Consider the following 25,832-nt stretch of genomic DNA (forward strand, 5'->3'; position numbering starts at 1 on the left):
GCCTGGACTGTGCCATCCCTCCCTGGCTGGGTACCTAGTGCTCCCCTGGGCTGAGCATAGTGATCCCCTTTGCTCCTCTGTAGGGGTCCCCCCCTTTTTGTGTCCCGTCAGATGTCACCCCCCTCCAGGAAGGGGAAGAAGCACTCCAAGGCTGCTGAGACTGACTCCTCACCCCGACAGCCTCAACTTTCTTCAGATCCCAGCCAGCCGGACCACATACTTGTGGGGAGACTCCGGGCCTTGCTGTCTGAGCTGGAGATGGGCCCCGGGGAGGCTCCGGTGGTCGAGGGGCTGGCCCCTCTGTCACAGGATAGCACGGCCACCATCCTCGCTGCGATCGAGCAGAGTAGAACATCACTGCTTGTGCGCATTGACCACCTGGCAGAGGAGTGCAACTTTATCAGGAATGACCTTGACAAAATAAGAGGGAGAATGACTGAAACTGAGACCAGAGTCTCTGCCACGGAGGATCTTACAGCTGCACATGCCTCCTCCATCGCTGAGCTGCAGCGCACAGTACAGTCCCTTGTTGCGAAGTCAGATGACGCCGAAAACCGGCTCAGACGTAATAATGTTAGAGTCCTGGGGCTTCCTGAGAAAGAAGAAGGGGACCACCCGGCTGTCTTTGCGGAGTTCTTTAAAAATCTTTTGGATCTTACCGATGTCCCTCCTACCTACGTGGTTGAAAGGGCCCATCGGGTGCCCTCCGGACGTGCCATCCCCGGGAATCACCCCAGGCCCTTCCTGGTCCGCTTCCTTAATTATCGAGACAGAGACAAAATTCTATCTGAAGCCCGCAAGCATCCTACTCTCAACTATGGTAACGCCTCCATTCATCTTTTCCCCGACTTCTCGGCTGACTTGCAGCGGAAGAGGAAAACATTCAATGATGTTCGTAGACAGCTCAGAGACAAGAACATAAAATATAGCATGCTTTACCCTAGCCGCCTGCGTGTCCAACACGATGGAGCAATCCGGTTCTTTGACAACCCAGCGGATGCGGACGACTGCTGGCTGACCACCTTGCATTGATGGCCTATCCTCGTAAAGGTTCTGATGCGCGGATTGCCCCGGACCTTATTTGTTTTTTATAGGTGCAAACCTCCTATCAATACCGGAGCCACCTCACAAGTACCTGGACAGGTGATCCACATTGAACCCCCACGACTGGGTTCATCCACAAGAAGTTGGGAACCAACTGCTCTCCACCCAATTGAAGGCAATATCACCGAACCCTTTTGCCGTGGGAGGATACAAGTCCCCCCCCCACCCCACTTTAGGGGAACTCGGTATACCAAGGGGGGTTGGGGGGTTGCTATGGCCCTTCAGAGAACTTCCATAGTTCACATGCACATCAGTGAACTGTTACCGAGTACACACCTCTAAGGTTGAGTCCGTGGTTCTGCGGAGGACTGTAGTGTGGCCTAGTTTTTGGGTTATCACTCCACAATGTTTCGGTTAGTTTTGGGTATAGACCGGTTCCTGGTCCACCCCCAGTGTTTTTGGGGGGCACCGGGTACCGGTAGGAAAAGCACCCAGTGCTTGGGAAGTTGTAATGTTTTTTATGGTTGGTGTATGTTATGTGCGGTTGGCTCTTGCTCTAAAACTACTTATCGGGCGGGTCTCAGGTGGGACTCAATCATCCGAACGTTAGAATCTCCCCCCTGGAATCATGGCATTACATGATCAGGGAACTATGTCGGTGGTATCCTGGAATGTCAGAGGCCTCAACTCCAAGTTCAAAAGGGCACTGATGTTCCAGTATATCAAGATGCACAACCCACACATACTGATCCTACAGGAGACCCACCTGATGGCCTTGAAAAAGCATTGGGTTCAGAAAACTTTTCATGCCACGTATTCCTCATATGCCAGGGGGGTCTCCATCCTGATAAACAAATCCTTTCTGTGTACGGTTGAAGCTGTTCACACGGACCCCCATGGCAGATTTGTAATTGTGGTATTCACGGCCTGGCAACAACGGTATATTTTGGTAGGAGTGTATATCCCGCCACCTTTTAAGCCGGAAGTGTTGTATAATATTTTGGAGAGGATTACCCCGTACTGTCCAGATAAATTGCTAATCCTGTGGGACTTTAACAACACCCTCTCCCCTGATCTTGATAGGCCCACTCCATCGCAATCCTCTAGGGGGGACCTGCTGGGATGGACACACGCGGCGGGAGTTACGGAGGTGTGGAGATGGCTGCACCCACACACTAAGGCTTACTCATGCTTCTCTACGTCCTATAAGACCTCCTCTAGAATTGATTATGCGTTTGCAAATCAACTTATGTTATCAGACGTAGTAGAGGCGACATACCTGCCTAGTGGACTGTCTGATCATTCCCCCCTCAAGATTACTATGCGGACGACGGAGAGGCGCAGTGGCTCCCTGTGGCGCCTCGGGGTGAACTGGATCTCCCATGAAGAGATAGCGGGGCGAATCCCACAAATACTGCGAGAATATTGGGAACATAACGCGGGGTCATCCTCTCCTCCCACAGTTTGGGATGCCTTCAAGGCATTCACTAGAGGGCACTATATGTCAGAAATTAAGGCAGTTAAGGTAAATCAACAGGCCACTACAACCCGGTTGGAGGGAGAGATCGAGGAGGCATCCGCTGTCTATGGGTCTGACCCCTCGGTTTCCAATTTTGAGTGGCTACAGTCCACCAAAAGGAATCTTCACCTCCACCTCTCTGAGGTCACATGTTTGGAGGTATTTCACACTAAACAAAGGTTTTTTGAGCAGGGCGATAGAAATGGTAGGCTACTGGCAATGATGTCTCATCACGATACCCCTATGACCCTGATCCCCGAATTAGATTCTCCTACTGGGGAATCTATTACATCCCGGGAGGGTATCCTAAGAGAGTTTCGGGCCTTCTATCAGACACTATACAGTACCACCCTCCCTCCTGATGTAAATCCGGACGAGATGGCACCTCTCCTAGACCCCCTGGCTTTGGGGTGGCTCTCGGATGAGGAGAGGTCCCATATGGTCAGGCCTATTACTGCAGAGGAAGTACATGCTGTTATTAACTCGTTGGCAGCTGGGAGGGCCCCAGGCCCGGACGGTCTGCCTGTCGAGTTCTACCGATCCCACGCGGATCTGCTGGCTCCTCTGCTGGCTGACCTGTATACCCAGTGTCTGGAGGGGGGAGCACTCCCACCCTCCATGGCAGATACTCATATCATTCTAATTCTTAAGCCCAATAAAGATCCCAAACAGTGAGCCTCATATAGACCCTTTGCTCTTCTCAACACTGACTTCAAAATTTTATCTAAATTAATCCCCGTTAGACTTAACCCCCTTCTACCCTCCATTATAGACCCTGATCAGACAGGGTTCATGGCCCAGAAATCGACAGATATCGACCTCCGCAGACTATTTACCAATCTGCATGCCATACATGATAATGTGGGCACTAGAACGGTTGCCTCCTTTGATATCGAAAAGGCATTCGATTCAATCGAGTGGCCTTATCTTTGGGAAATTCTGCGGAGGATGGGATTTCTGTTGGTTTTTATTGGGTGGCTACAAACCCTATACAAATCCCCAAAGGCGGCCATCAGACTGGCGGGGGATGTCTCTGCTCCTTTCCCGTTGTCCAGGGGTACCAGGCAGGGCTGCCCTCTCTCTCCAGCACTATTCGCCATTGCTATGGAACCGATGGCGGAGGCACTGCGGGTCTCGCCCCACATAAAAGGACTAAATATAGCGTGGCTGGAGGAGAGGGTAGCACTGTACGCTGACGACCTCTTACTCTTTCTGAATGACGCGGACCCCTCTCTTAGAGGAGCGCTGCGAGTACTGACTGACTTCTCCAGAATAACAGGACTGCGGGTGAACTGGACGAAGTCCCAGTTGCTTGCTATTGACCCTGAGGCAAAACGACTAGCCCCTAAAAACTTTTTGGAAAACAGCGCTGTCCAAAGCAATAACTCAATTAATCAAACCTAGGCCTAAGCCAGTGAAAACAAACTCTAAAAGTGATAATATAAATAATAACAGTATAAATTCTTGCTGCAGCCCAATGTGAGATACCCACACTAAACACAAACCAAAAAATAAAGCTGCGCTAAAACTTATACATTACAATATTAACAATGTGACATGTTAAATTCTAGTATTAACTACTAGACAGTGTGTATTATCGAAAAAAAAAATTGTGTATAAAGTCATCAAACTTGAAACACATAAAAAGTCCAAAAGGAGGGAAGCACGAAGGTATGAAATTAATCCCTTGAAGTGACTCTTTACAAACACCCTTCAGATGTATAGCAGGTGCGCCCAAAGAGAAAGTTCTATCCACCACCTATTTCAATGAGGCTTACCAGCTGCCAAGATCTCTTTTTAGGGAGATCATACAAGCATGAAGAAAAAACGATCGTTCCTGGTCTCTCCGATGGGTTCTGCTGGCGTCTCCACCTCTTATGTCTCTTTCTTACAACGTCTCACATTCCACCGAAATTATTGGGTAAAACAAGAAAGAAAGGCTCCCATAGCGTAATTCCGCATAAAAGTTTTAATCCGAACGAAATAAAAGTAAAACAAACTCACAAATTCCAGTTGAGTACAAGCGTAAGTACAATCACGAGCCGGCCGGCTCTCTCCTATTAACACTGCCCGTCCTTCCTGGTCAACGGGGAATGGCGGTAACGTCAGCACGCCGCTCACCCTACGTCGTTTCGTCAAAAATGACTTCTTCCTGGGGTACGGGCGGCGCGCTGACCCACCGCCTTAAATACTCATTAGCTACAGAACGTAACCACCCACTTCTGAGCTCCTGGCTACAGCTCCTAATCAGCCATTTTAGAGAAGGGCAAAAATGATCGTTCGCCCTAATCTTTAAATGAAAGTAAATAAAAAATACACGAACGCTCTAAGGAATCGGACACGAACCGTTTCACAAATAGGTTCATACTCACTTAATCTTTTTTGTAAATTGAAAAAATTCTTAAAAATAAACTAAACTAAAAACCACTCTAGAGAATCAGAACTGACCCGTTCCCCGAATGGGATCATATCTAATGGTACAACCCGGTCCCTTACTTACCCATTAGGGGAGCAAGATCGGACCGGGTAAACCCCCCATACCCGATCGCACAATTCCAGTAAATGCAACCAGAACATGGGAGGGCCCACCATCATTCCCCGACCTTACTCTTCCCCATGGGCAAAGGACACAAGGCTACCAGATCATCAGACCATTTCTTAAGTCTAAAAATTTCATAAAACTCTATAAAATCAGAAGGAAAGGAACATTCTCATATACAGGACATTATTCCAATTAAGCCTTATATAACAAAGGCCATTGGAAAAATAATATCCTAAAGTGAGCCAAATATATCACAAATATCAAAACATCCCCAAGGGAGCTTAGTTGACCCAAACCCACAGGGGGGGATTACTATCCCATACTTTATTATGGGTCGCCCACCAATTATGGTAGACTTCTTAAAAGGGGGTGGTCAAATGTTAATACTACCTCATACCACCTCATATCTAACGTTTTAATCTATACTAAACCCTAAAGGGTCGGGGGTTCTATGATGTCTCCATATATAAATGGGAGAGATCATAGGGCCCTCCTCATCACCCATCCAAAAAAATGATTGAAACATGTTCCCAGGGTGACCCAAAATGACGCGGACCCCTCTCTTAGAGGAGCGCTGCGAGTACTGACTGACTTCTCCAGAATAACAGGACTGCGGGTGAACTGGACGAAGTCCCAGTTGCTTGCTATTGACCCTGAGGCAAAACGACTAGCCCCGCCAGATCTCCAACTGCAATGGGTAGAAGACATGGTGTACCTGGGGGTGAGGGTCTCGAGAGCTGCATCCAGCTTTATCCCCCTTAACCTAGATCCGGTGGTCCAAGGAGTCAAGGCCAAGTTGAAAGCCTGGGGAAACCTTCCTCTATCCCTATTAGGCCGCATTAACCTAATTAAGATGAAGATCATACCTAAATTTACCTACCTATTCCGTAACTCCCCACAATGGATACCTTCCTAATTTTTTACAAAATTGAACCGCATGTTCTCCTCCTTCCTCTGGGGCCCCGGTCCCCATAGATTTAAACTATCCACGCTGATGCGTCCGGTGCTGCGGGGGGGTTGGCGTTTCCTGACTGCCAGAAATATTTTCTGGCAGCGCAGTTAGTCACGGTAGTCTGGTGGATGGTACCAGACGCGTCCAACCCTGCGGCGGTTCTGGAGGCTGCAGTGGTCCGCTCCGTGGAGGCCTTAACACATTTACCCCTGCGGGGTCCCAAAGCCCCCTATGACCTGACACCCTCATTGCACACGACTCTAAGGGCCTGGAGGGCGGGACTGGGGCTAGAGGGGTTTCCACGGACTGCGGTCTCCCCACACGCCCCCTATGGAACAATCCTACCTTACCCCATCTCTACTCACTACCAGACCCCAAAATTTGGGCCAAATGTGGTATTAAATTCATATCTGACCTCACAACTGGCACAACTATACACCCCTTCAATCACCTGGTATCTCGCAATAATGTACCCCCCTCGCATGTATTCCGATATATGCAGCTATCCCATGCTTTCAAAGCCCAAGTGTTACCCAATGCCACGGAAATAGTGCAGTCCGCCCTGGAAAAGGTTACAAGGTCTGAATGCGCCAGGAAGCCAACTTCGGTCCTTTATGCGCACCTCATTAGGGTCTCCTCTCCAGATCTGTCAAAGCTCCGTCAAAGATGGACTCAAGACATTCCGGATCTGGATTCCGAGGACTGGGAGGACATGTGGGACTTTCCCTTCACAATCCTGGTCTCACTTCGAGACCGTCTCATACAATACAAAATACTACACCGGGCATATATTACCCCGTATAGATTACATAAAATGAGAACCTCCCTGTCCTCGGAATGTTGGAGATGTACTGGGGATCCGGGTGACTTCATCCACATCTTCTGGTCCTGCCCGGCAATTAAAAGCTACTGGTCACAGGTGCTATCTGTAATTCAAGAAGTGGTGGGAATAGATGTAGCCCAAACCCCGCGGATATGCCTTCTAGGATTAGTAGAGGGGTTGGCCCCCAGGATAGCGGACAGAACTCTGATAGGACTCCTACTTTTTTATGCCAGAAAAATGATCACTCTAAGCTGGAAAAAGCAGGCCCCGCCGTCATTGCTGTTGTGGAAAACTCATGTCAATAAAGTACTACCACATTATAAGGAAACATACCATAATAGGGGATGTCCCAAAAAATACACGAGAGTGTGGGCCAGGTGGCTGGCTGAGGCCTCCACAGCGACCACAAATTGAACATGTACGTGTTGCCATTCTACGGGTGGATGGGATTTTTGCTATAGTGGGTGCCTAGTATCGCTTTACTTCTTTATTTACTTATAGATAGTGTAGCCACTACTATGGGTCTAGTTCACTTCTTCTATTGTCCCTTGCGGCTCGACTGAAGAATTTGGTCCTTAGTTATCTCCATCGAGTGGGAGCCAACCTAGCACTAAGTTAGTTGTTTGTTTGTGGACGTGCTACAGCTGTAGATTTATAATGTTGGAAGCAACTTGCTGGCCCCTGCGTGGGTCTAGTCCTAATAATGTGGCATGTCACTGTTACCTGTTGAATGTCTGTTTGTCTGTCTTAAAATCAATAAAAATATTTTCAAAAAAATAGTAGTTTGCTTGTGGGGAGGTGTCTGTGGTGCTCAAAACAAAGGATCCCAGGCTTAGCCGCAAACTCAGCGTGACGGAATTCGTACTGGCATTCGGGATTTTCAGAGACATTGTCTGTTCTGTCAGCCCTGGTAGGAGGGAAGAATTTGACCTTTACCTACACAAGGTGGTGGACTTTGTGCACAAGTACAGTGGTTTCATATTCAACGACTATCATCGGTCCTTTGCCACAAAGGTGGCTGCCACTTAGGCTCATTTCCAGGTGGGGACATGTTGGAGCAATATTGACATGGAGCTGTTTTGCAGGCATTTCGCCAACCAGAAATCTCCTGTGTGCACCAATTGTCAATCATCAGTCAATCACACAGCTTGGTGTCCCAGTTTTGAGTCCTCTATTCAGACAGGGACCTCCAAGTAGGCGGCCAGAGGTTCTTCAGGACTTTCAGGTCAGGTGGATAAAATAGACCTAGACCTAGTAGTAGACCTATCTACTACTTGGGTAAAGCTCAGATTTGCAACAATTATAACTACATGGGTTGCAATTATAACCAATGCAGGCTACTGCACGTCTGCACCATTGCTTCAGAGCTCACCCTAAGCCCATCTGTCTTGTCAAGCCTTCCAGTACATCATGACTATGCCAAGTTAATGTGTCCTTGCTAGGGATTTGTCTGGAAAACCACCCATCCCCAAATTTCAGATGGTTCTTGCTGGAGGGTTTGTCAGCAGGCTTTCACACAGGCCTCATCACTCTTCCAACTGAGACCTTCGAATGTAATAACTTGATATCAGCAGACAGACACTCTGCCATTATCAATGACTTACTGGAGGCAGAAGTGTCCAAGGGGTTCCTGATAGGTAAGTTTGTTTCATTTCCATTCTGTATGTGGAGGGCTAGCCCCATTGGGGTGGCCTGTGGCAAGTTTTCCAATAAATATCGGTTGATTTACGATTTGTCTGCGCCTCATTCATCTCATATTCCTAACCTTAATTCTCTTATTCCCTCCGAGGAGTTTTCGCTGAAGTATTCTTCTGTGGATTTGGCTATCCAGCATATTCTACAGTTAGGCAGGGGTGCTTGGCTTTCCAAAGCTGATATTACCGATGCTTTTAAGCTGCTTGCTATTAGTACTGCTTTCATTACATCAAGTGGCGCGGTCAGTATTATTTTTCCACTAGGTAAACTTTTGGGTCAAAAAGCAATCCTTACTTGCTTAACACCTTTGCCCAGGCTCTCCATTGGATTTTGGGTAATTGCAAAGGTTGGAGGGTAATTCATTATCTTGATGACTTCCTGCTGTTGGAAGATTCTCGTTACCGCCCATGGATCTGCAGGTTCTCACTGGGCTGTTTTTGGAGCTTAATGTCCCCTTGACTGCATATAAAATAGAAGGTCCGACTAAAGTCATTACTTTTTTGGGCATCACTCTCGACTCCAATCTTATTGTGGCAAGTCTGCCTTTGGAGAAACTGGTCCTGCTATGCCAGACCATTCATCTTTTTATCCAATCTCCAGTCTGTTCCAAAAGAGACTTGCAATCTCTTTTGGGGATGCTGAATTACGCCACGAGAATCATTCCTCAGGGTACAGCATTTATTTCCAGGCTGCTGGCCCATGTGTGACTGGAATGGCATCTCTATGTTTATTCCACAGCCAATAGATATGTCTCCCAGAGTCTTCTCAGATGCCGCTGCCTCAGTCGGCTTTTTTGGCTGTGAGTGGTTGGCCAGTCTTTGGCCCCCGGAGGTTTTTTTAGCTGCCAAAGTTTGCTCTTTGGTATTGTTTAAAATGTATCCTATACTGGCGGTGGCTGTCACATGGGGTCCAGTTTGGTCAGGCAACTCAGTAACGTTCTTTACAGATAACTTGGCCACTGCCACAATTATTAATAATGGTAGATCAAGCTCCCTTCTTAGCATGTCCTTCATGCACAGGTTGACATGGTTAGGCTTATCATACAAGTTTCATTTTCGGGGTGAGTTTATCAGTAGGGATTTCAATGGCACAGCTGATGCATTATCTCAACTTAATCTGCCTCAATTTTTGTTACAAGATCCAGAAGTGGACCTGGTGGGCAAGCCAATTCCCCCTTTCTCACTACTGGTAATGGATTAAGCACATTCTGGTCACAGGCGATCAATCTGGCTAACAGTTCGTTGTTCAGAAATACGCTGAGTGCTTATACCATGGGTTGGAAGACTTTTCGCAAGTTCATGTCTTTATATCCTTGCAGTTGCCCCGAGGACACCAATTATGTAATGGCTTTCACTGCATAATGTTACAGCGTGTTGGCATTATCCACCAATACCAATAAATTGTATTTGTCAGGTATCTAGCATTTCAGGTCCCTGCAGTCTCCTGGCAGTCCGTCCATTTTTACAATTCACCTTCTCAAATCGATGTTAAGGGGCATTCAAATAACCCAGGGTTGTTCACATCTGTCTCGTCAACCAATCACCAGCCAGATTTTATGTGGTATTTCAGACCTATTATCTCCTTCCCCTTTTGGCACAGGTTCCAATCTTGTGCTCAAGGCAGCTATTTATCTGTGTTTGTTTGGATTCTTCATGCCCGAGGAAGTGTTCCAGGCTAGCTGCCATGCACCTGTTTTGCTCAAAAGCAGTCTCACCAGCAGGCATGTACTGGCCATCGGGACTACCGGGAGTTTCGTGGTGGGCCGATGGCCCAGTGGGCCAGTTTCAGTAACAGCTCCTGTCAAATTAATGGCTGCGCGACTTGAGCAGCCATTCATTTGAGCACCGGCGATGCTGTATGGAGGGCGGGAGCTGCAGTCGGTCTACCTGCATTCACACTATCAATATGTATCTGCAGCCCTGAGAACGATTCACAAATGATATTGCAGTCTCTCCCCTCCCTCCACTCCCTTGGTCTCCCCTCCCCTTTCCTCCTCTTGTCCCAGTGCAGGTAACCAGAGCTGAACCTGATCCCCGCCAGTCAAAGGTTAGCAGGCAGATGGTGATCGGGGGTGAGGAGGGAGTCATCGGTGGAATGGGGGGTCTTCTACAATGTGATGGGAGAGCAGCAAGTTTTGTTTGGAGTACCGGGGAGTCTCCCTCCTGATGCAGCACTGATCTCTGTGAAGGAGGACCAGACCATTGACTTGACAAATTCCACCCACACACTCCGATAACACTGCCAGCCAGCTACTACAATGTTAAGAACGGCAAAGCTTCATATTATAGGAGGCTGAGCCATGGCAGACAGACAGATTGGGGGGGAGGGGATTGTATCGCTTTCACCCCTCCCCCCTACAATGCATGCAGGAGCCAGCAAGTAGCCAGGGAAAGACTGATGGCATGCACTGCCATGGACATCCACATCATACATGAGACAGCTGATCAATAGATATTGACTAATTGGTAATGAGAAAAGTCTGCTGCTGGGGGTGGATTTTCCTTTGTAAAGCCTCCAGTGCAGCCCACATACAGTAGGTAGCATAGGAAGGAAGGTGGCCAAGTTGGATTGATGGGCAGCATTGCTGCACTGCCATGCCTGAGGCTCATTCCACATCATATGTTACCAATGGAGCACTTCAGGCAGCTGATAGATATCACTAGATCAATAGATAGATAGATATATTGATTGATTGTAGAGGAATTTACCAGTAGGCAAATCGATTTAAGATAGATGTATCTTTCATTAATTGATATTAACATTGCTGCTTTCATTTACAGCAGGTTGATTCCAGTTCTATTGATTGTTATTAGATTGATCAGGCCAATAGCTATATTGATTGATGGTTGATCTATCTTTCTGTTGCTTAATATTAGAATTTCTGCCTTCTTATTCATTAAAATTCTATTGCTTGCTGATAGATTGATCAGGCCAATAGATATATTGATTGATAACAGGCTGGTCTTTCTAGAAGTGCTGCCTTCTTATACAGTGCGTTTATCCCAGTTTTATTGATTGCTGATACACTGATAAGTCAACAGATATACTAATTAATAATAGATCTTTAAGTTGATATTAGAATTGTCACCTTCTTATACAAAAGGTTTCCGCTCTAGTGATTGCTAATAGATTGTTATTAGATTGATCAGGCCAATAGCTATATTGATTGATGGTTGATCTATCTTTCTGTTGCTTAATATTAGAATTTCTGCCTTCTTATTCATTAAAATTCTATTGCTTGCTGATAGATTTATCAGGCCAATAGATATATTGATTGATAACAGACTGGTCTTTCTAGAAGTGCTGCCTTCTTATACAGTGCGTTTATCCCAGTTTTATTGATTGCTGATACACTGATAAGTCAACAGATATACTAATTAATAATAGATCTTTAAGTTGATATTAGAATTGTCACCTTCTTATACAAAAGGTTTCCGCTCTAGTGATTGCTAATAGATTGTTCAGCTAATAGATATATTGATTGCTGATTGATTTTAGAATTTTTGCTTTATACAACAGATTCCAGTTCTATTGGCGCTGAAGTTTCTGAAATTCCAGCCAATGAGGCTGTAGCAATGTTCATGCATGACGTCAGCCCTCCCACTTCACTTGTTCACTTGTTTTTGTGCGTGTTTGCAAAGATAAAGTGGGCCGGTCTGGATGAAGTCCAGGGCCAAATTTTTGTCCCAGTCCAGCCCTGCTCACCAGGTTCCCTGATCATTTTGAGTTGCAACTTCCCAATAACAGACAGGCCAGGGGTTTGTGGTAAAATACTACAGAATTAACAGTAATTGGTGCCCAGTGCAAGTCTTTGACTCTCTCTGCATTCTTTTTGCAGCATCTCCCCTGAACAGCCCCTTTGCTCCCCTCTCCCAGGCATTCTCTCACTTCAAAATAGTTTGTTTCTTACGTCAGGATTCTACTTGCAAAATTAGGCTTAAACCCAATACAATTCTCTGGTCATTCATTCAGGATTGGGGCAGCATCCACAGTTTCCAAACAGGGGGGTCACTTCTTATATCATTAAGTACATGGGGTGCTGGAGGTCCTCTTGTTATAGCAGATATATTCCGGAACCCCATACTGAAGTCAGCCGGGCATTCACTGTTTTATTGGACTGATTGATTGTTACCTGTGTTTCATTAAAGCATTCCTTTACACCAGTTTCCGTGTCTTTTGCCCTCTTTTAGTCTTTTAGACGTACTGTCCAGCTTGACCAGGGCACACCTCAGGTCTTGGTAGGGGGTATCTAGGGTATTGCATTTCCAAGTGAAGACTCTGAATATATATATATATATATATATATATATATATATATCTTTTTTTCTATATTTACCTTTTTGGTTACCTATTTAGAGTTACAGAGGAGGTCTAGCGCTAGAATTATTGCTCTTGCTCTAATATTTGTGGCGATACATCACATGTGTGGTGTGAACACTGTTCGCACCACATGTGTGTGTGGTGCCTGTGTGACTTACGCATGAGCACATGAGCACAGAGGGATGGGGCGCTTTCATTTTTTTTCTTATTTATTTATTTATTTTTTACACTGTCCCTTTAATTTTTAATGTAAACATCCATAGTAATAGAAATAACTACAACAGGTCCTCTCTATGAAGAGATTTTTGGGTCAAAAATACCCCAAAGCTCTCCTTTACCTTTAAAAGCAAAAGATCAAAAATAAAAAATGTGATCTTTTGTTTTAAAAAAAAAAAAAGTTTACTTCCACCCTGGGTAGGAAGCGATGTCATGATGTCGCTCCAGTCCTCCAAGGTCATAGAGGCAATCAAAGACAGTCTGGTATTTCATCACCTCTATGATCAGCTGGCCGCACTGTCATATCGTAAATACAGTAAGCCCGAGAAACACCGGTGAGCGCCGGGAGGGGGGTTAGTCCCCTTCCACTGCATTTGAATGCGCTCCAGTGGCTCATGACCACTTGGACTGCTTTAATGAGAAAGCCAGTTGGCGGATAAAAAAAATACTGGGGTTATAGCTGATAGCTTCAGCCATAGCCCCAGTAAACCACTTCAAATCCGCAACGTATATCTAAACATTTATTTTTAATTTTTTATTTTGTACTACACAAAACAAGCGGGCAAGTTCAGTGGAATTTTAATCTACAAGAAACCACTAATTTCGCTTTGAAATCAAATTCACTATAGTTTTGCACTCGTCTCTAATCTCGTTTGGGAAACTCCATCTTGCTCATGAGTAAAATTCTGGGAATTCAGACAAGCTAAATAACTGAGTGTTTTACAGGAGAACCATAGCCACTGGCAACAGGCCAACACAAAGATTTAGTCTATATTTGCATCCTTCAGATATTTCAAAGATAAACGGGAGGCACGTATACATTCTGGATTGTATAATGTTGACTTTCACCAAGTATTCTAAAATCCCCATTATTACATGAATCAAATTTAAGCAGACAAGCTTCTCTTTTTAACAAGTTGTACTCAGGTCACACCTACAGAAAATATTCACCAAAGAGCTCGATGTCCACTAACACGACTTTATTTACACAAGACTTTCCCAGACACTTCCTTTCTCACATCAAAATAAAACCAGAAATTTGTTTTTATAGGATTCGCTCCAATATTATAAGTTCTTTTTTTTTTTAGGCTCTGGACTGACAAGGCACATCTTAGGGAAAATAATATATTTGTGTAGCACCCTGGTGTTTAGGCAAGGTTGCTAGTAAATTTAGTTTGCCAGGGGGTAGTTGTCCTGGGTAATTGTTAGTAGATCCACTGATTCCTCTCTAGTTCTGAGCCTGCTGCCCCTTCTCTCTTCTGTCAGTAGGTGGCGTTATGCTGGTGACATTAGATATACAAGGGCTTAGCAAGGTCAGGTTATGAATGGATAGGGTGTCCCAGCCAATTGGCAGGGGTTTCTTTAGTCCCTTGGCCTGTTGGGAGAGCCTATTTATTTGGTTGGAGTCAGGCGATCAGGGTTCTGTGTCACCTGGATGGCTGTCTGTGTGGACGTGTGTTATGCTGCCCGGGCTGCTAGGCCAGAAGCCTGAGGCCTATCCCAGGGACATCTGGCTGCTAGGCTGTCTGAGGGCCTATCCAGAAGAAGCAGTGCAGGGTTGGGACTACAGGATTAGAGTCAAACTGAGAGAAATGTTTAGCCGGATGGGGAACCAGTTGTGGTCGGAGGTAGAGGGGAAGTTGTCACCACTAAGGGACCTTGCACCTTGTTACTGGAGACCACTGTGGATAAGCTGGAGCCAGTACCAGAGCAGTCTTCCTACCAGCCAGCTTGGCACTTGAAGTGGGAAAACTTCAGCAAGTGCCAAGCTGGGGACCCAGCGGGACAGCAGAAGTGACGCATGAGGAGCATACGTGAGTGCCAAGCCAGGAACCTAGCGGGTCAGCAGGGGTGACGCTTGAGGAGTATCTGTGAGTGCCAAGAGAAGGCCCCAGCAAGGAAGCGGGGATGACGCTTGAGGAAGATACATAGTTATGGAAGTTGAAGAGCTCCGGGGATCCAGTGGCAATTGGGTTTGAGAGTCTAGTGAGACCCTGGAAGTTTGGAGAGTGAAGACCTACAGTGAGAGACTGTAGAGTGCGAGGAGAACTATTTGTGTTACCAATAGTTAAATACAACAACCGTTAGTGACTGTTACAATATTTGTTGCCATAGGAGACAGCGGTCCTACCTATACAGAAATGGTGTCCGGCTGGAGGCCTTCCACTGTATAGCTGTCTACCCATAGAAGTCTCTGAGTCTGCCAATTATCATTGCACCTGCTTATGGGTGTCCTAGTTCTAACCCTCTCTCCCACAGTTCTTGTTCAAGAGACAATAAATCACTTCAGCTTGTATTACACCCACAATGCCTTGTAACTCACTCTACAAAGAAGGATGTCAGCTCTCCTTGATTCTGGAGGTCACCATTAGGCTTCTAGAGGTATGAGACCTTGCTACATTTGGCGCCCAATGTGGGGCAAAGGCGTTGATCCTGCAGCAGTCATCTATAGCAACTGGCTACAGCTACCATGGGATTTCATCTGGCTCTATGGGAGGCCGGCAGAAACATCTTTGCTTTGCATAGACTGTGTTATTGTGCATTCCAACAATGTGGGGAAGAACCAACATGTTTCATTGCTCATGAGAGAGTGTCAACCTGGTCTTTTGACACTTTACGCCAGCGCTGAAGGGGTTAAAATGGACTCTATTAAGGTTTTAGAAGGGCAGCCGCTGAAGTTTCCAGAGAGTGCGTGGACCAATCCTCTAGCTGGGGAGGAGCTACCGCTCTGCAGAGGAGGATAAGGAAGTGCTGTCACGTGTGCCTGGTTGGATTGGAAGGTGTTGGCCCTGGTCTGAGCTGGCCTTAGGGCATCCTGACCGACACTGGAGTGCGGTATACACCTAAGGGTAGTCTTTCCCTATACAGGGCTGGAAACTATGAAGCCTTGGAATTGATTTGCGGGAAGTGTTCCAACTTGGCCACGCACCTGCGGCCTTGGATCATCTGTGGATGATGCAGGGAACCCCTGCTTGAGGTAGTAACACCAGCCCATCCTCCGTGGGCACTATAAGCGGATTGGGACAAGAATGTTGCTGTCATGGAGAGTCCCTCTGCTATCACCTGGCTTGTGCGAGAAGCTGCTGCTCTTATCTCTGTGGCTGCTCTAGGACCCAATGCTCCATTATCCCTCAAGGCCATGGATGGGCCCACCTGTGTTCCTTGATAATTGAACCACGGGGGAAAAAGAAACCGGAGTCGGGTAAGACTGAAATGGGTGAAAGTAGTGTGCCAGTGGGGGTGGTAGTACCTGTGGCCAGTTGGGGAGATAAGGTTGTTGCACCAGTCACTGCTAGCTTCTAGAGCAACCTACTCCCGGCTGAAGAGTGCTCCACTATTTCTGATTCTGATTATCCCCTCCGATCAGATCTCCAAACTGTTTTCAGACAATTTGTCATAGACTGGAAAGTGGAGCATAGTGAAGAGGAGCAGTTATGTGACCTGGAGGAGGATGAAATTCCTTCTGGGCCAGTTGCAAGTGTTAAGATTGAACTATCTACTAGTAAAGCCCCAACTATGTGTATCGCTAAATCCTTTGAGGAGGATCGGTGGGCAAGATAGGTCCCTAAAGTCGTGCCAACTAAACCTGCCCACCTGACTAAGTTTGATCTCAAGCTCAATTGCTGGATATCCAGTCCATGAGCACCAGATGCACAAGTCTTAACTGGGTATGGAGACCCTAAAACACTGCCCAGGCTATCTAAGTCACAGTGCATAGTCATCAAGAAAGTGGCTGAGGAATATGGCTACTTGTATCCATATATACCGGCTTAATTGGAGGGGGAGATTCAGGAAAATAAACCACAGTGGGTGGGTGAGGCCGTGCGGAGCTTTCTTAAAATTCAAAAAAGTTTAGAGTTTAACAAGTTATCACCCAGAATGCCTGAAAGATATACTTTGGTCCTACAAACCTGGGACTAAGTCCATCAAATCAATCCTGATTGTGTTGTCCCTGCATGCCTAATAAGAAAGACATTCGGTATCATATTACCACTGTGAATACAAGAGGGGAAACCCTACAGTTACCAGATTCTAGGTACTACTGGTAAAATGTTGTTGAACTGTATTTATCAATAATCAAAACCATGTGGATTACAAATATGTGTTCTGTGGAGTCCGGAGCTACAGTAGGCTGGAAGCCACTCCACCTTCTTTGCAGAAATGTTGCTAGTGGGGACACTCCTGTTGGCTGTACTGTTGGGACTGTGTTCTGCCGGCAGTTGCAAGGAGTTCCCACTTGAGTCACAATGGAATCGCTAGTGTGCCTCCACCTGAAAAGTAACAGGTTGACCTGACAGTCAGCGTGTTTGTTCTTCAACAAGTGAAGAAGTATTTTCTCAGTCCCTGGCTGTTGTGTGGATAGACTGAGACTAACAATGCAAGGGAACCTATTTCAAGAAGTGTGGTCCCTTGTACCATGGCATGGCTGTCCCCAGAGTTGTCCCTAGGAAGAAGGGAAACTGCTGGAAAATGTTGTTTCACCCTGAGTGAAGGATTGATGGAATTTAGGGCTCCAAAGACCCTGGGGTGTTTAGTCAGTTAGGTAGAATAAGCTGTGGCAAAGAGGGCAAGTTCTCATCTTAAAATTGAATAATTATCATTGCATCTACTTAAGGGTGCCCTAGCCCTAACCCTCTCTCCCACAGTTCTTGTTCAAGACCCAATAAACAACTTTGCATTCAAAAAGTGTCTGGCGCCCATCACTTCAGCTGGTATTACACCCACCATGCCTTGTAACCCACTCTACAAAGGAGGATGTCAGCTCTCCCTGACTCTGGAGGTCACCATTAGGCCTCTAGAGGTACGGGAACTTGCTAAATTTGCTTGTAGTGAATGCCTTTGTGATATTATATTTTGTTTAACTGCTCAATCATATGGAGTTCATATAAATTTAAGAGGGAAATATTTTGTGCAACATCCACAAAACGGAGAGATATCTGAAATTTTGGGAGGAAGAAAACCCACAGTTTGTATATGAAACCCATGCTTTTTTTTAATGTCCTTATAGGTTTGCTATATAACACTTATGATAAATCCTATTCCTATGCACTTTATGAATTCACAATTATGCTTCCTCTTGTATGTTAGAACTTGTCCCAAAGCCACTCACCTGTATGTCAATAAACAATAAAAATGAAACATTCCTTTAATTATTGGTTGTATCTAATGGGGCGCTTTGGTCAACTTTCTATTTCACAATCTGCACACAGATTAAAAGTTCGAGGCTACTAATTCTGAGGATACTATAGCAATATATGTAAAACTTAACACAGTACTGTGCAAAATGTGCAATGCAATATTATCATGTGCAAATAAGCAATAGGATAAAGTGCAAAAAATTATGTAAACAATTAACAAGGTGCAAAAATTGCTGGGCAAATATCAAAAATATTGTGCAGATAAACAATAAGTGTTGGAGACAAAGGTCCCTATCACATTGACCCAATGCCAAACTTCACATCCAATACAAAGTGCTGTTGTGCTTATTGCCACTCAGCCTATCTACTGAACAGCATATAGCATCCCATAAATGTGCAAATAATAAAACATAAATATACAATCCAATCCAATCACAAATAAATGAATAATATAACTATAAAAAACACTGTATCAATGTGCTAAGGACAAATAAAAGTGATTAATAAATACTATGTGTGCTGATTACTACATCCATATTCATTGGCAGTCTCTAATTAGGAGAAACAAAGTCCCACTAATATCTAAAGACAGTTTGACTTGCCATCCTTTCCCACAGCAAAAAAAACTGTCTGGGACCACTATCGCTCACGATCGTATTGTTCCAAGTCCGATCCAATCCCAAATCTTGGCACTAAATGAGAAAAAACTTTCATTGCACAGTGATTACATATTCTGCGAGCTACAACCACACCGATTACACTCACACAACCCGGCCAACAAGTAGCGCTTTTAAACAATCAGCTGGATAGGAGGCGTTTCCCAGACAAGCCACCCTGCTTGCTAAGTTCTCAGAAGGCTCCAAACTTAAAGCGACTGGCTCCACCCAACGCGTTGCATCATATGTCACATGATTTTATCAAGGGTAGCCATGCGATCGTTTGTGCTGTTTATATACCAAGAAACAGCGTGCCAGTTGCCATAGTGACTTAGATCTCTTAAGCGTAAGCATTATTTTGTTCAGCGCTCATTCAATTTAAAATCAAATTTTAATACAACAACCATAAAAAAACATCGGGATCAACACCTAGAATAATATAATATTACTAAAATTTCAACTGAAAAATTGTGTTATACACCTCAATAATGGCACATATGTCCTTTCAATATCGCCATCTAGTGGGTATTAAAATCCTCATATTACAAGTACATCAACACATATATCAATGATAATTTAAATAATATATACAATGCGCTGATAAAAAATTATCTCAATAAATCAGGGGTGAATACATAATATAAAAATAAACTAAGATAAATAATAGTTCAAGATCTTTTACTGTCACTATAATTGCTTCCACCAACTTATACTCATATGTGTAATGCAGATCCCATGCATTTACCATAAAACACTAAAAGGTTTTTTCTATTCAGTTCTGTTTTATATTTATTAATATCAGCGCTAAGGTTTTTTCTTTATTATTCCTTTAATTATAGTGCCGGGGGGGGGGGGGGTGTCCCCTTAGTCTGCCTGTAAAGTGGCACATCTGTACAGTGTATAGAACCTGCTGCAGCAAAAATTACATTTATAAAGCCAAAAAATAAAATTTTCCCTTTAACCACTTGCTTACTGGGCACTTAAACCCCCCTCAGTCCCAGACCAATTTTCAGCTTTCAGCGCTGATGCACTTTGAATGACAATTGCGCGGTCATACAACACTGTACCCAAATGAAATTTTTATCATTTTTTTCCCACAAATAGAGCTTTCTTTTGGTGGTATTTAGTTACAGCTCGGAGTTTTATTTTTTGCTAAACAAACAAAAAAAGATGCAAAAAAAAAAAAAAATCATGTTTTAATAGTTTGTTATAAAATTTTGCAAACGGGTAATTTTTCTCCTTCATTGAAGTGCGCTGATTAGGCGGCACTGATAGGCTGCATTGGTGGGCACTGATGGGCTGCATTGGTGGGCACTGATAGGCTGCATTGGTGGGCACTGATAGGCTGCACTGGTGGGCACTGATAGGCATAGTTAAGGCGGCACTAATAGGTACAGATAAGGCGGCACCGATGGGCACAGATAAGGCGGCACTGATGGGCAAAGATGGGCACAGATAAGATGGCACGGATGGGTGGCACGGATGGGTGGCACGGATAAGTGGCACGGATGGGTGGCACGGATGGGCACTGATAGGTACCACTGATAGATGGGACTGATGGGCACTGATAGGTGGCACTGATAGGTGGCTCTGATAGGTGGCACTGCTGTGCACTGATGGGCGGCACTGCTGGGCACTGATGGGCGGCACTGGGGTGCAGCACCTTTGAGGCAGATTGTGGGCACTGTGGGTGGCACTGCTGGGTGGCACTGTGGGTGGCACTGTGGGCACTATGGGCACTGCTGGGTGGCACTGACGGGGGGCACTTACTTTTATTCAGGATGGCACTGCAGGGGGCAGGTGGGCACTGGAGGGGGCAGGTGGTCGCTTGTATTGCTGGCCGTGATCGGGACTGATGTCCTGATCACGGCCGCCGGTGATCGGCTTTTTTTTTCTCTCCTCGCGCTGTCAGCGCGAGGAGGAATAATAGCCGATTACCGGCTCCGTTCTATCACATGATCAGCTGTCATTGGCTGACAGCTGATCACGTGATAAGGGGTCGGGATCGACCCCTTGCACGGATCGGTGATCAGGCGAGTCTCATGGACTCGCCGATCACAGAGCGCGCCGCGCGCGCCCCTCAGGGGGCGCGCAGGCCGCTCGTGCACGGGACAACGTCAACAGACGTAGTCCCGGAAAAGTAGGTCCGCGCTAATGCCGTCATTTGGCAATAGCGCGGATCCCAAGTGGTTAAGCATTCTTTATTTTGTAAACTGTGGCTTGGGTAGCCAGTCTGTATATTGAGGCCACAATTTAATGCACTTGGAACAAGATTAGAGATTTTTTGGATAAATTCTGGTGTCGCAGACTTTGGACAGAAGTAACAGATGTGGAAAAATTGTTGGAGTCTTCACACCGTAACCCTATAGAGGTACTCTTGATGAAAGCAAGAATTGGCCTTGCTGTGAAAAATTTAAATTATATGCACCTTTCAAACCATTCATTCTTGGGTCCTTTCGTGGGCTTTGAAGAATGAGGAAGCCCATGCACTGCATGTGTGCGGAGGCATGAGAAGCAGAGTCCTTGGGGTCACTGAGGATTAGAGTATCTGGACCTGCCTCCTCCCAGCCACGTACTACTCCCAAAGGTTCTGGGGGTGGAAAACCATCTCTTAAGTTTTGACATATGTCTTCCTCTGCTGCAATGCCTCCAAAACTGCCAGAATCCTTCTTCTCCGCCTCTCTCTCCTCTTGTGTGTTCTGTGACGTCACAAAAATGGTGTCTGCATAATGTGGGCCTTGAGAGGAAAAGAAGTCCTTATCTTTCTCCCGTTGCTCTGCCTCGAGTGCCCTGTCCATAATGCCATGCAGACTCTGGTCAAGCAGGAACACAACAGGGATTGAGTCACTGATGCATGCATTGTCACTTCTCACCATCCTTGTTGCTCCTCAAATGGTGACAGTACAGTGCATGCAGCCATTGGCATGGGGAAAAAAAAGCAGAGCTGCCCTAAGCATGTCATTGTGCCATACTCACAAAGGTACTCATTGACGGCCCTCTGCTGCATGTGCAGCTACTGCAGCATTGCCAAAGTTGAGTTACACCTGGTAGGCCATGTCACAAATCAGCCAGTTTACGTGCAGGTGCAATTCACGCTGAATTTCAGCAAACTGAGCACACACTGTGTATGACCTCCTGAAATGGTTACAGACTCTTCAGGCCTGTTTTAGCAGATCTTGCAACCCTGGGTACATGTTTAAGAAACACTTCACCACTGGGCATGGCCCATGTGTCAACTTTGCCTGTCGAAGGGCAGGCAGAGGGTTAGTGCTATTATTGCACACCACCATTCCTGGCTCAATCTGGCATGGCATGAACCATCTCTGAGCCTGCCCCTGCAGAGCTGCAAGAATCTCTGCTCCGGTGTGGTTCCTGTCCCCTAGACACACCAGCTGAAGCACTGCATGGCACCCTTTATCCTGACTCATTGAATAGCCCCTTGGATGCTTAGGGGGTACTGGTGATTCATAGGACAATTCAGCAGAGGAGGAGGAAGAGGATGAGGGGGTGGAGTTAACAAATCTTTGCATCAACACCACCAGCTGTATGGAAACATGGCAGAAAAACAAGCTGCAGCACTGAGCCCTGTCCCGCATCCTTCCGAGTTTCCCAATGTGCTGTGAACTAAATATATTGTCCCTGACCATGCTTGCTGGACCACGTGTCAGCAGAAATGGGAACCTTGCATTTGACTGCCTTGCCCAATGCTGCCACAACATTGCCTTCCATGTGATGGTACAGAGCTGAAATGGTCTTACATGCAAAGAAATTGCGACTGGGAACCTGCCATTATGGTACAGCACATTCTGAAAATTCATGGAAATTAGCAGAATCTGCCAGACAGAAAGGGAGGAGTTGTAGAGCCAGCAGCTTTGACAAGCTGGAATTTAGACGCTGGGCATGTGGGTGCCAGTGACTGTATAGTTTTTTCGCTGTAGCAGCTGGGGCAGAGAAATGTTTCTGCTATACTCTACAGCTGGTGGTGTGCTGCTGGCAGACATACTGCAAGGACCTGGGATACCCTTCACTATAGCATCATTCCTGTCAGTGGAGGCTGCTGAGAGGTCAGGAGAAATAGCGAGGATAAACTTGAAATGTGAGGAGTGAGGAGGAGCAGAATTGTATGCCCTTTGTGTGGATTTTAGGTGCTCTTGCCAACAGGTGGTGGGAGATTAAATGCCTTGTCAAGCATGTGGCACCCAAATGGCTGGTGTTTTTGCCACACTTGATCTGTTTGAGGCAAAGTTTGCAAATTACAACAGTGCACATGTATTAAAAAAAGGCCCAGACAGCTGATCATGAACATCTGAATCAAGTAATGCCTGTGCATCTTCCATGTACAAGCCTTGTAGTTTTAGCCGGTTGCATACTATAGCCTTGTTGGTTGTTATGAGGCTGCAATTTGGATTTGTCTACTTACTTACCTCGGATTTAGGTACTTTAGTCACCCTACCGGTAATGCTCCCAATACTACCCTCTGAACTTTGTTCCACATTGGCTCTACATCTGAACCCTCCCCCCATCACCTAGTTTAAAGGGTCCTCTAACTTTTCAGCCATTTTCTTTTCCAGCTCCCATCTTCTCTTCTCGGCCACTTGTTAATTTCCCTAATCTCCTGCTGTCTCTCTGGTGTGGCTTGAGGTACCGGTAGCATTTCTGAGAATATTACCTTGGAGGTCCTATTCCTCAATTCCGCTCCTAAATCCCTAAAATAGTTTTTTAAGAAACTCCAACTTCCTCTGACTTTGTCATTGGTGCCAACGTGTACCATGACAGCCCCTCCCAATAATCTGTCCACCAAATCCGTGATGTGCTGAACCCGAGCGCCCAGTAAACACATACAGTTCGACGCAAATCTGGACACTGACTGGTTTATCCAACATCACGCAACAGGGCATATTTATTGGGATGTTTCAGCTCAGGACCGACCTCCCTGTCACTTTCTCCTTCCTGACTGTCACCCATCTACTCAGCTCTGGTGCCTGAACCTCTTTGTCTCCACCCGCCTCTGTGGAGACAATGTTGCCAGTTGCTTCCCTAGATTCAGGACCTGGGCTTCCAGGGCAGCAACGTGCTTACATTTTGTGCAGCATTATTCACCCTGAATCGGATGATCGGGGAATGCATACATGCCACAAGATGTGCACCGAGTCACATCTCTACACCCGCTGGCCATCATACCCACTCATTTAATGTTCAAAGCTTATTAGACCTCTCTAGAGTTAGAGGATCAACAATATCTGGTAAGCGCTCTTAAAACTAGAGGTGGAGGGTTTTACACCAGAAAGCTTCAGTATGCTTCTCATGATGGATATCTATTAATGGACTTTTAACTTCTTGTTCTAGCCAGGCATTTTTCCGACATTTGTTGCTTACAAGTTAAAATCTGTATTTTTTGCTAGAAAATTACTTAGAATCCCCAAACATTATATATATATATATATATATATATATATATATATATATATATATATATATATATATATATATATATATATGTGTGTATATTTTTAGCAGAGACCCTAGAGCAGTGTTTCTCAACTCCAGTCCTCAAGGCATCCCAACAAGTCATGTTTACAGGATTTCCTTTAGATAACTACTAAGGCAGGTTAAACTGTTCAAATCACCCGTGCAAAATAAAGGAAACCCTGAAAACATGACCTGTTTGGGTACCTTGAGGACTGGAGTTGAGAAACACTGCCATAGAGAACAAAATGGTGGGCGTTGCAATATTTTATGTCACACCATATTTGCGCAGTGGTCTTTCAAATGCAATTTGCTTGGAAAAAATATATTTTAATTAATTTAAAATATATATATATATTAAAGTTAGCCCAATTCTTCTATATAATGTGAAAGATGAGGTTAAGCCGAGTAAAAACATACCTAACACGCTTTAAAATTGCACACACTTGTGGAATGGCAACAAACGACAGTACTCAAAAAACTCCATAAGGAAAGCTTTAAAAAATGTTAATGGTTATCTGTTTAGAGCTACATAGGAGGTCATGCACAAGAATTATTTATTTTGCTCTAACGATTGCAGCGATACCTTAAATGTTTGATTTGAACACTGTTTACATTTTTTGTGCGCGACTTACGTATGTGTTCGCTTTGGCATGCGGGCACGCAGGGATTTGTTTGTTTGGCATTAGGCCGCGTACACACGCGGGGACTGTTCGGCCAACTTTGTCCGCTGAACAGTGTTTCGGCGGACAGTCCGCCCGTGTGTGGGCTTTCAGCGGACAGTTTCAGCGAACAGTCCGCTGAACAAGGTTTTTCGGAAATTCCGAAAATCTGTCCGCTGAAACTTTGTTTCAGCGAACAGTCCCCTCGTGTGTAGGCTTGTTCGTCAAACTAAGTTCCACGCATGCTCAGAAAGGATTTACACGCCGAAAGTTATAATGCAGTGTATAGGACATCGTATTTTTCGTCCCGTCGTACGTGCCGTTCACGTCATCGCGCACGGTTTCAGCAAACTGTTCGTTCGTCGTGTGTGGCCATGTCCGTCCATGCTAATTTTGAGCGGACTGTTTGCTGAAACTGTTTGACGGACAAAGTTGGGCGAACAGTCCCCGCGTGTGTACGCGGCCTTAGTGTGGTTTTGTACATTTAATATTTCACTTATAATACAATGGCTACAATGGTCCAAAAAACATTTTTGCAACTGTTCAATCACTCCTGGCAGTGTTATAGCTTGTTCCAACTAGACATGTGAACTGCCAAAAAATATGTTTGTTTTTGTTTCATTCCTTTCTTGCTTTTTTCTTTTTTTCGTGTCATTCGTTATGATCGCAATTTGTAAATTCATAAATTCGAAAAATTCTAAAATTTGTAAATTAGAAAATTCATAAATTCGAAAAATTCGTAAATTCAAAAGTTTTAAAATTAGAAAATCAGAAAATAAGAAAAAAAATCCGAAAATTC

The sequence above is a fragment of the Lithobates pipiens genome, unplaced genomic scaffold, assembly GCF_037356315.1.
Source record: "Lithobates pipiens isolate NorthernLeopardFrog02 unplaced genomic scaffold, aLitPip1_a1.2 Scaffold_3, whole genome shotgun sequence".
Classification (NCBI taxonomy): domain Eukaryota; kingdom Metazoa; phylum Chordata; class Amphibia; order Anura; family Ranidae; genus Lithobates; species Lithobates pipiens.